Source organism: Canis lupus, chromosome 1 (assembly GCF_048164855.1).
Source record: "Canis lupus baileyi chromosome 1, mCanLup2.hap1, whole genome shotgun sequence".
NCBI classification, from domain to species: Eukaryota; Metazoa; Chordata; class Mammalia; order Carnivora; family Canidae; genus Canis; species Canis lupus.
Window position 1 is genome coordinate 13,701,783 of NC_132838.1, and position 12,106 is coordinate 13,713,888.

The window sequence follows — 12,106 nt, forward strand, 5'->3', positions numbered from 1 at the left end:
CTATGGAGGCTTCCCATTCTTTCCCTCATCAGTTAAGAAGAGCTCTCTCTCATACTCCCTAAACAACTGTGCGTGCAGATAAGCGTTGATCCTACTCTACAATGACTTGTGCTCCTCTTTTTTTTTCTCATTTACAATGTTTGAGATCATTTATTCAAATTTTTGTATATTTAATGAATCAGAAAATAAGTGTTATAGTCTTATTTGTGTTCCCCTAGAGCTCATATTTGGACATCCTAATGCCCAATGTAATGGTATCAGAAGGTGGAGTCGTTTGGGAGGTGATTGGGTCATAGGAGTGGAGCCCCTATGAATAAGACTAGTCCTTTTATAAAAGGAACCTACAGAGCTCACTCCCTTGCCCCTTCTGCCACAGAAGGACATAGCAAAGACAGCCATCCATGCAGCATCTATGCACCTGGTGAAACAGGTTTTCACCAGACACCGAATCTGCTAGAGCCTTGTTCTTGGACTTCCCAGCTCCAAAACTGTGAGAAATAAATGTTGTTGATAAGCCACCCAGTTTATGGTATTTCTGTTACAGCAGCCCAAATGGACTAAAGCAGAAATGAGTTCATATTTATCTAGGATTGATGCTGAGCTTCCGAAATATTTTAAAATTCGCTTGTCTTTTTTTGCCCTCTGGTCACCGACTTTTCACATTTTTCCCAAGACAGAAAAATAAAGGAGGAAAGAAGGGAGCTCTTTTCTCTTCTACAGTTAGAGGGAGGGAATGAGAAATGAGTGATCAAAATGACAGCACTCCTATTTTCTGATCTAGAACTTAATCAGACTTGCCTGATTATTTGAATCATCTGTGATCATCATAAGGACAGCTTACTTCAGTGCCCGCTCCTCCTCAAAATCACCTAATATCATAACCTCCAGGGAATGAGCCTGGACTTGTCTTTTAAATTTTTTATGATTTTTAACAAGTATCCTAGGTGATTTTTTAATCAGGCAAATTTGGGAAACTGCCCCAGTCTGAAGGAGAAAGAGTTGCTCAAATTTGTTGCCTGTGATGGACAATTTTGACTGTATTGTATACATAATACAGTCTGGAGCTAACAAACGTAGTTCTGTTGCACTTTTAACTTGGTGGGGAGAAGAGTGAAGAAAGAGGAATGAGATATCCAGGATTATTGTTGAAACTCCAGTTCCTGAGTCCTGTGGGCAGAGACATGGGGGAAAGGTGCCTTTCCCCACTCAAGAGAGTGGCCGCCTCTCTTGATGTCTGTCTGAGTTTAGACAGTGCTGGGAAGGAGAGGTGAGCTCCACCTTTGATAGTCCATAGAGAGTTCCCTCAGAGAGGCCATTCTCCACCACAGTGGACAGAAGAGAGAGCTCGCAATGTGGCTGTGCATTGTGGTATTCCATTTATTGCTCCCCCCTTTAACACTTTGGGGAACTTTAAGAATTTTCTTAAAAGGCAATATATTTTTTTAAGATTTTATTTATTTATTCATGAGCTACACAGAGAGAGAGGCAGAGACATAGGAAGAGGGAGAAGCAGTCTCCCTGTAGGGAGCCTGATGTGAGACTCGATTCCAGGACCCCAGGATCATGACCTGAGCCGAATGCAGGTGCTCAACCACTGAGCCACCCAGGTGCCCAAAAGGCAAGATATTGGGGGGGGGGGGGGAATCACTTACTTTTGAAAAAGCCAGAGTTTCCCTCAAGGAACATTGAACTCTGCTGACTGAATGTAGCCACAAGCTCTGGGAGGAGGGGAGTAATCCTGGACGGACACCAGAAACACCATACGTTTTAAGTAGGAATTTCTTGGAACAGTCACCATTATCAGCCCAAGATATTCCAGGAAGTTGCTGCCAATAGAAGTGAGAGAAACTGCTGAGAGGAACCCCCTGGGCTCTGAGCAACTGCCAAAGGAGGGGTCTCTGAAAGCTTCCAGTACATTGCACTTTGAAGTCATTGGCAGGAGCCCTTGCAGAGTGCAGCCTCAGTTGAAAGGCACAGGGAACATCAGAGCCAGAGGGTACAAACTGGTATGATGGGGCCTTATCCCTAGTGACTCTGGACATTCTGGAGGAAATGAAAGATTCAAGATAAACCTTACCTAATTGCATAATTCCACCCATCAGCCAGACATCATTCTTCAATGATCAAATATTCATAGAGCCCCTAGATGCTGCCAGAATATTCTCTGGCTGCTGGAGATAAGGTGGTAGGAAAGGAGTTGATAGTTGCATTTTTACCAGGATGGAGCTTCTTGTAGACAAGCACAGCAGAGAGGGCGACCAGCGATTGTAAGTGTGAACTATGCCATAGGGCTAACAAGTGATTAGGAAAATAAAAATTAGGAGCAACAAGCTGAAGCATCCTCTGGAATGAGGAAGTTAGAGCAGATTGGACAGAAGGTAGTTATCGGTGAGTGGGATTCTTAAAATCAAGGTCAGGAAAGTCATGAATTTATTGTGATGAACAAGGATATGACCACAGCTGAGGGAGGCAGAGTAGAAAAATAATTTATTGAAAGTAAGGAGGCCAAAGAATGATGAAACCATTATCCCAGATATATTGTTCTCGTGGATACTAAATATGCCTCCTTCAGGCCACCCGAATGGGTCTGAGGGTTCTGGAATTCTCAATTACAGTCTCAATCTAGGTCTGTAATACCTGAGTTCCTAGGGATGGACGTGGGAAAATCGTGTGTCCAGAAACAATGAGCACCAGTCTGGAAACTGTTATATGGTTCATTAATAAACACATTAGAAATGTGCAAATGTGCCTGCCTCTTGAAACATCTTCTTAATCCATCCAAATAAAGGAGCACTGAAATTCTCACCATAGATTTTTCTCCTTTAGATAAAGATACCCTGTTTCCAGAGGACTTGTTGCAAAATAAATGTATTTTGTAGCATGGGGAAGCCTGTATTAGGACATTAACATTCATAGGACATTAAGTCATGACAATTTAACAGATTGACTAGTTGTCACATAGTCTAGAGCAAGACTCAAAATGAAGTAACTGGAAAATAAGAAGAAGGCTGTTTAGGGATGTCAGCTCACCCTGGGGGAGCCCTGATTATCCCATCCCCTGCAGGGTAGGAGGAAGCTCTGGGAGGCAGCAAGGTGTGGCAAGGAGTCCCTGGCTCATCTGTAACGAGGAGCTAATATCTCCAGAAGGATGAGGTTTAAGTGAAAGAATGTGTGCCAAAAATCTGGTGCACATTAGGTGGTCTGTAAATATCAGCTCTCTTGCTCACCTGCTTTCTTCCATAGAATGCATATTTGTGTCCCAAGATGATTTTACCCCCAAAAGCATACACACACACACACACACACAGAGAGAGAGAGAGAGAGAGAGAGAGAGAGAGAGAAAGGATTGATACTCTGAAAACACAAAAGAATCTATATCATTCCATTGCAATGCATGTAAATATTCATTTGACTGGGTCTATATTAATTCTTGGGATCCCTGGGTGGCGCAGCGGTTTGGCGCCTGCCTTTGGCCCAGGGCGCGATCCTGGAGACCCGGGATCGAATCCCACGTCGGGCTCCCGGTGCATGGAGCCTGCTTCTCTCTCTGCCTGTGTCTCTGCCTCTCTCTCTCTCTGTGTGACTATCATAAATAAATAAAACTTTTTTTAAAAAATCCATATTTAATTCTTTCACTTCCGTTTGAATGCTCCTGTCTTCCAAAAAGATACTTTGAAGCAATATGTTCCACGGGACCTTACACAGATGAAAAGATGTGCATGATTCCATTTAAAGATTCCTCTATTTGTGTTAAAGAGAGAGAGCACAAGTGGGAGGGGCAAAGAAGGAGAGAAAATCCCAAGGAGACTCCCTGCTAAGCACAGAGCCCAACATGGAGCTTGATCTCATGACCCTGAGATGGTGGGTCATGACCTGAGCTGAAACCAAGAGTCTGTCACTTAACCAGTTAAGCCACCCAGGTGCTCCTGCATGATTCCATTTATACAAAATTCTAAAACAAGTTAAGCCAATCTATGATGGAAAATATCAGAACGGCAATTGCTCTGAGGTGGGGGTGGGGAATGAATGGAAAAGAGCACAGAGGAACTTTCTGAGAGGGTGGTAATGTGTGTACCTTGGTAGGGTTTGGGTTGCAAAACCCAGTCAATGCATATTTGAGATTTAGATTTGTGAATTTTGTTGTGTATAAACCAAAAGAAAGATTGTAAGCAAAAATTCAACTGTAGTGGGTTGTATACATGGTAAAGTATTTAGCAGGCAACTGGGGCAGCCCGGGTGGCTCAGTGGTTTAGCGCCACCGTCAGCCCAGGGCCTGACCCTGGGGACCCGGGATTGAGTCCCACATCAGGCTCCCTGCATGGCGCCTGCTTCTCCTTCTGCCTGTGTCTCTGCCTCTCTCTCTCTCTCTCTCTCTCTCTGTGTTTCTTATGAAAAATAAATAAAATCTCTTAAAAAAAGTATTTAGCAGGAAACTAACATTGGCAATTTTGAAATGCATCAAAAAAAAAAAGATGGAGATAGAAGTGTGCGTAAATACGTGATAAAATAATTATAGTCAAATCTATTGGTAAAATCTACGTGGTAGATATAAAGGTGTCCACTGTAAAATTCTTTCAACTTTTCTGTGTACTTGTACATTTTCATAATAAAATAGAAAAAATAAATATATAGTAATAAGATAATCTCTCACTTGACCTTTCCTGGTTTATATCCTATTTTTTTTGAGCAAAATGTTGAAGTCCTTTCTTTGCAATATTTAATGATGAACATTTTAGAAATGGCTACATTTGAGTTGAAAGAAATGCATTTTCATCAGTAGAGAAGCATGCATTCAGCCCTTAGGTACTATGTGTGAAAAAACACTTAATATTTCAGGGCTTCTTCTCACTTTTTGATAGCTGTCAGCTCCGCATCCCAGGTGCTCAGCAAACTGTAATTTCCAGGGCTCTCTGGCTGAGGGTATAGAGAGCTATACAGCTGACCGCACAGAAATATTATAGAAATCTGCCTTCCATAAAAAAACTAAACAAATCTAAAAAGACCAATATTTTAGTTGTTCAGGTGGTCAGGCTCCCACAAATATATTTTTATGAATATGGAACCCCTTTCCCACCCAGAGTGTATACCAAGGAGTCTTGTGTTACAAATATTCAAAATATTCCATGTAATAATCTCGGTTCCCAAAAGACGTGTCCAGAAAAGGTCTCTTTCATTGCTGACACCTCAACTCACGGCTTATATGAAGGCTTATCGGACTGGCCTTTGCAGGCATTTGCATCTGAGGTTTTTATCACTATTATCTAGCTTCCAGCACTGTACCAGAGTTAAAAGGATGTGGAATCTTAACCCTTCCAAGTGCTATTTCTGTGACCTTGGGCAAGCTTTTAACCTCTCTCTGGTCTAATTTTCGCACTGATAATGCGGGGACAATGACGGTACACCTGCTTCAAGGTGTTGTTTTGAGAACTTCCTGAGGTAATGTGCTTAGAAGGTTCTTGCTGTGTTAATATCTATTGAGGTTTTATGATATGCCAAGCACTGCATTAAGCAAATTACATGCATTACCTCACTTATAAGGTAAATATTATCATCTTCATTATACACAGGGAAATGGAGACTTAAAATTTGTATTATTTTGTCAGAGTTTCCACTATTAGAAAATAGTGGAGCCAATATTTGAACCCCAAAAGTCTGACATCAGAGCTCAATTCTTAATTAATAAGGTATGCTGAGCCCTCAGTCAATATCACTTAGCTTTAACACACTTGGATGATACTATTCAACCCCTCTGTATTTCCCAGGCAATGCGTGGCTTTGATTTTCTAATAGTTCTCTATGATCAACAATAGCTGCATTTTTATACGAGTCAACCTGCAAAGTTATTGTTTTGCTCTCACGCTTTGTTCTGTTTACAACCGCTGATAACCAGAAAATTCCATCTGATTCTCAAAGTCATCATTTTTTCTGCATGATTTCTTTCTTTAAGAACTATCTAGATAGTAGGGAAATATGTGCATTTAGGTGTAAGGAATGCATTAGGGCACAATGTTTTCATACAGTCTTCAGACTTTCAAAGACTTCTTTTATAGAACATGCCAACTCTCTCTTCTTCAAGTCTCTTAAACAAAGATCCAAGGGAGAAATTCTACTGGGTCATGCAGACTTCAGGCCCAGGAGCAGGAAAGAAAAGTCCCTGTCAGGCAAAAGTCTGGAACTGGCCTTCCACAGTGGCAGAGCTGAGAGTATGAAAAATATTTTGAAATAAGATGAATATCGTAACCCGAACAAGCTTAAAAACTTACGAACTTCTACTGCATGATGCTTGGACTTACCAATTCTTTTCTGGCTCAGAGATTCTACGGTCTTATTATATAAGGAGCTTGTGTTATCTTTGTTATCTCCAAATTTTTTCAAAAGGGTCATGTTTAGGGGCACCTGGGTGGCTCAGCGGTTGAGCATCTGCCTTTGGCTCAGGTTGTGATCCCGGGGTCCTGAGATCAAGTCCTGCATTGGGCTCCCTGCATGGAGCCTGCTTCTCCCTCTGCCTATGTCTCTGCTTCTCTCTGTGTGTCTCTCATGAATAAAGAAATAAAATATTTTCCAAAAAAAAAGTCATGTTTACATAGTTTAAGGAAAACATTCCCTAGTGATTTATACCTGTGTAATATAATAACTTTATATCTGGAAGGACAAAAGCCTTCCATTTTATTTACAAACCCAATCATTTATAAATCAGAGCTCACACAGGGAATGTCCCTTACAAGGTTGAAGAAGAGCTGGTTTCCATCTAACTTATGGACCAGATGACTTGCCTCTTAGAGTACCTTTTGCTTCCTAATGGCAGCTTCAGTTTTCTTGGTAGGATCCATCTGGAAGGCTCAGTCCAACTTCTCCTTTTGCAGATTTCAGACTGGCCTATCCCAAATGCACATCGGAAGTGAGAATTCCCACTGTGTCACAAAGTCGCTTTCCACATGAGTCTCTCTTCCAGTATCTAGATCCTTAGGAATTCTCTGGTAACCAAAAAGGTGGCATGGAAGTCTACCTTCCACATATAAAATATGTTATATTTGCTTACTCCCGGATGCTAAAGGTGACTTGAAGACAAAACAGGGGAAAACATACAACACATTTTTCCCAGTCTTCAAAATTGAGAAATGTCTAGCCCTTCCACTTGGGAACATTGAAATCAAAAGGTAGAATCACAGAGCAGAACAACAAAAGTGCCTCAAGAGACCTTGTGATATGTTTGCCCTTCATGTAAGCAAAGCAGTTTCCCTGAAACCCAAGAGATTAACAGCCTGTTGAAGGCTACATGGGCAGTATGCAGTCGAGGTGAATTCGAACCTGTGTCTCCTGGTTCTTAATATCTTTTAGCCCGTAACATTATTTTTACTCTCCTCACTATGCCCATGTGACGGATTTCACACTAGCTTCAGCATCTGATGTCTCCAAAGTGATATCATTTAATCACTCGCAGTACCTATCCCTAGGTCAGCCATGTCCATCAACCCTTTACCACATAGTTAGCAACTGGCACTTCTTCCTTCTTTATTTGGCAATGAGTTCCCACTGTTTATGGACATTTATAAGAAAAATCTTCCCACTGCTACTCTCTAGAATAACATATTTCAAAAATGTTTTGTTGCTAAAACATATTTGAAACTGCCAAAATTCAAAACACTTCAGGGTGAAAGGGACACAGAATACCATGATCCTCAAAGAACAGGTTCAAAGTTCTTGAAGTCCTTTAAATGGCTCTGAGATCTCCTTCGGCCTGTGTTTTATTGGTGGTCTTGGAGGCAAATTTGTTTTTTCACTTCATGTGACTTATTGCTCTTCTGGGTTAACCTACAGGTGATATAAACTAATACCTATCTCCCCAGTGAAATACACTGGAGATGTATACGTATAAAGTTTTGTAGTATATACTTTGATTTTCATCTAGGGATATTACCGTTATTACTGTCATCATCATCATCTTTATTATGTTTAGGGGAACTTTGTAACTTATAACAAAGTACACATAAAAAGTTCCAGAAATGAAAAGGAAAAAATGATATGTTTTTATATTTCTAAAAATAAGGTTTTACTGTTAGACAAAGTGCCTTGGGCCATTTGTGTACATTTTCCACTTTGTTTCTTTTTCTTATGTGTATTATTTATTCTCTAGATGAAACCTAAGTTCCTTCTTTATTTTCAAAGTCTGTAAGCTTTAAAATATATCCATGTATCTTTGCTTTTTATTGAACATCTAAAATCTACGCCATCCACTTTAGTTTTCTAACATAGAAGTTACACCTATGGAAAAATCCTTTGTACATTATTTGCTGCTTTAACCACTCTCCTTTTACTACAATTTTTGGTTTATTGTTAATATTTGACTCAAAATACTTAATATTCTGCTTTGACCTTGCTTTTCTATGAGTTCAAACAAATATGTGATTATTCTATTTTTACAAGGATGTTTTGCACTATCCAGAATAAAGTGCAATTATAATGGTAAAAGTATTGAACTTTCACTTCAATTTGATAGTCAAAATCCCTCTCATGACATCCAGACACATTTGAACAAATAAAGGTTAAAAATATACAAATGTATATCCAACAATAACCTCTGGACACATCAAGCATGGAAGTCCCCAGAGTCAGGAAGACTGTGATCCAATCATTGTTGGGCTTTTATATCATTTTAATATTTCTTCTAAAAATCTCAAAACCACTTGAATCTTAAAATCACCATGGTGTCTTCCTTCCACTCTCCCAGGTGCTGATGATAATGCTTGCCTTAATCCTCACAGAATTTGTCAATTGAATTTATTAAGCACTACTTATATTCCTGGTGTATATCAGATCCTTCTTTATATAGATCCAAATATATTTTAATCAGAAGGAGATTGTGTTATCTCTGCATCATAGACAAAGCAACAGAGCTTCAGAAAAGTTACATAGTTTACTGGTAAGTGGCAAAATCATAGCTCATCTTGACTGATAATAAGTCGTGGTTCAGCTTATAGTGGTTAGAGGGAAAAGAAAACACCAGTGTTTTTGGCTTTATCTTTTTTTTTTTTTTAGTCTTAACCAAAAAAAAATTAAGTTTCCTGAATATTAGCGAGAATTTTCTGAAAATATTTCTCATACATTAAAAGACATTGGCCTGTATTTGAACATCAGTAGGTATTTCTTATACTACAGTTTGATGTTCTTACATAATTTCAAAGGATCAAAATTTACCATGCAAATTTTACCATGTAAAATGCAGGCCTTCTCAAGGAAGAATTTCTGTTCAATATCCATTCATTATTCACTAAACATTTATGTATTACCTACTATGAGCGATGTATTCTGAAGCTGTTTAAAACATGGTCATGAGGGGATCCCTGGGTGGCGCAGCGGTTTGGCGCCTGCCTTTGGCCCAGGGTGTGATCCTGGAGACCCGGGATCGAATCCCACGTCAGGCTCCTGGTGCATGGAGCCTGCTTCTCCCTCTGCCTGTGTCTCTGCCTCTCTCTCTCTCTCTCTCTCTGTGTGACTATCATAAAAATAAATAAATAAATAAATAAATAAATAAAACATGGTCATGAGATGTGAAGTTTGAGAATTAGAATGTTCCATTGTGATCAGTTAGCTTAATTGTTTCATTTCACATATAACAAACCTATATTTTTTAAAGTTATCACTTATTCAAAAAACTAAAATAAATAAAACCAAAACTAAAGTCATCACTTACTCACTTATTCAATAAGTCAAGACTTATTCAAAGTCTTCTAGATTCTAAGTCTTCTACATCTGGATCAGAAGTGCTGCCACAGGAAAAGTCTACCTGTTTGCAAAATATTTGTTGTTTCATACTTTTCCTTTATAACAGTAATGCCAGCAGGCCACCATATCACTTGTTCAATTTTAAGGTAAAGCATCCTATACTCCCAGATGATTTTTTGGGAGGCGGGTATGAAGGCCACAGAGAGGCACTTTCAGACACTCAAGTGTAGAATGAACATCTTTTTTAAAACATAACTTTCATTACACAAATGTATGAGGACATTAGTATATCTTAGAATACACAAATGACCACTTTTCTTTTGTATTTTATTTATACCCTTACTATTTTACTATCCTTAGAGTTAAAAAAAAAAAATCACATGCATTTCACATTCCCCATGCTTCACAGGGAGACACATTTTCCACTGACATATACAACTTTCACATCACTGAGTTAGCCTCCTACACTGTTTTTCAGTGTACATATTATCATATGTAAATATATATGTATATATGTGTGTATATATATATACTCACATAGTCCCCATAAATAATGAGGTATTAGCCTCTTACCAAAGATATATGGGGGATACATAACTCTTTGTCCTATACAAAAGCTTCTTTCTTAGACTTACTGCTGAAATATCGAGCTTTTGTTGAAAAGCCAAATTATTGGGGCACCTCGGTGGCTCAGCCAGTTAAGTGTCTGCCTTCGACTCAGGTCCTGATCTCAGGGTCCTGGGATGGAGTTCTGTGTCAGGGCTCCCTGCTCAGTGGGGAGTCTGCTTCTCCCTCTCCCTCTCCCTCTCTCCCGCTCATCTGAAATAAATGAATAAAATCCTTAAAAAAAAAATACTTTCTAGGAAAAGTTTTCCTGTTTGAACGCTAAATAAATTTCTTTAAAAAATAAAGATTGGGCAGCCTGGGTGGCTCAGTGGCTTAGCACCACCTTCAGCGCCTGATCCTGGAGACCTGGGATTGAGTTCCATGTCGGGCTCCCTGCATGGAGGCTGCTTCTCCCTCTGCCTGTATCTCTGCCTCTCTCTCTCTCTCTCTCTCTCTGTCTCTCATGAATAAATAATCAAATCTTTAAAAAATAATAAAATAAATACAATGAAGATAATCAGTCACAAGTTATTTGTATCATATGTTTGAGTTTTGTTTTTACATCTTTCGACATTTAAAGACAGCACCCAGCAAACTAAGAGATTTGAAGCACACTGCTACGCCTTTACATGTTAGCATTTTACTTCTTGCTCACTAAATCCCACTTCTGTTATGCATAATCCTGTCCTGCATGTGGCTCTATTATGATCATAGCAACTTCATCATCTCTGTTTCCTTGAAATGCAAAGCTTCGTGTATTAGATATCCCCCTTTTTAAACAAACGGGACATGCTGGCAACATTAAGTGACTGATGGAAACTTAAAAAATTCATTAGTGGCAAAGTTCAGATCAGATAGGATTCTCTTACTTCCATAATGAATATCCCACCTGTTCTTGAGATGAGCCTTTTATTCCCCTTCATTCCCACCCTTAAATCTCCCTTTCTGTAGACAATCTTATTTGGGTCATTATCTTTATCTTACCTTTATCATTGACCCTGCTTGTTCTTGGGAGAGTGAAAGCGCAGCTTTAAATAAAAGAGATAATCCTGTGTCTTGCACAAATGCAAAATGATCATATGCAAAAGATTTCCTTAATTCATTAATTAATGGAGAACCAGTGAAATGTTAGGACTGATTCAAAGTGCATTTGAGAAGCGGGGATTTTTATATGATAGTTAAAATTCCCTGATCAGCTACAATACTGGTACATGTTCCTCCCATAGGGCCATAAACTGTTGGGCTGATCCGCTCCATCACAGACAGATTGTCTATCTCCATTTGACAAAATTTTGCAAGTTAATATTCAGCTTCATTAAGTCTGGGGCCTTATATCCAGAGTAAACAGCAGGTTAAACTGTCTAAACAATCCCTAGGTCACCTATGCCTCCATGTGACACCTAAAGCACGTGTCATCTACCCTTTTTGCTTTATGTTCTACTTTCACCTACTTTTTCTGCCAGAGGTAACTTCAAAGTGACACAGTTACTCTCAAAATTTAGGAAAGAAATTTTGTTTATGGTCACAAAAGTGTAGGTTTCTAATCTGAAACTAATGCTTTGCATTTCCAGCTCAGATTCCCCATCCTTTTTGTCAATTCTTTCAGAATCTGTACAAATAGGGTGGGCAAACTGATCAAATAAAAGTAGTTATTAGGTTTTACAGGAATGTCATCGGAATGAACTTAAAGATATAGGTAGCTGATACATCACACCTTCTCTATAAAACATTAGGATGCAAAAGAGACCAGTGGGGAGACTTAGTGTCTGTCAACAAA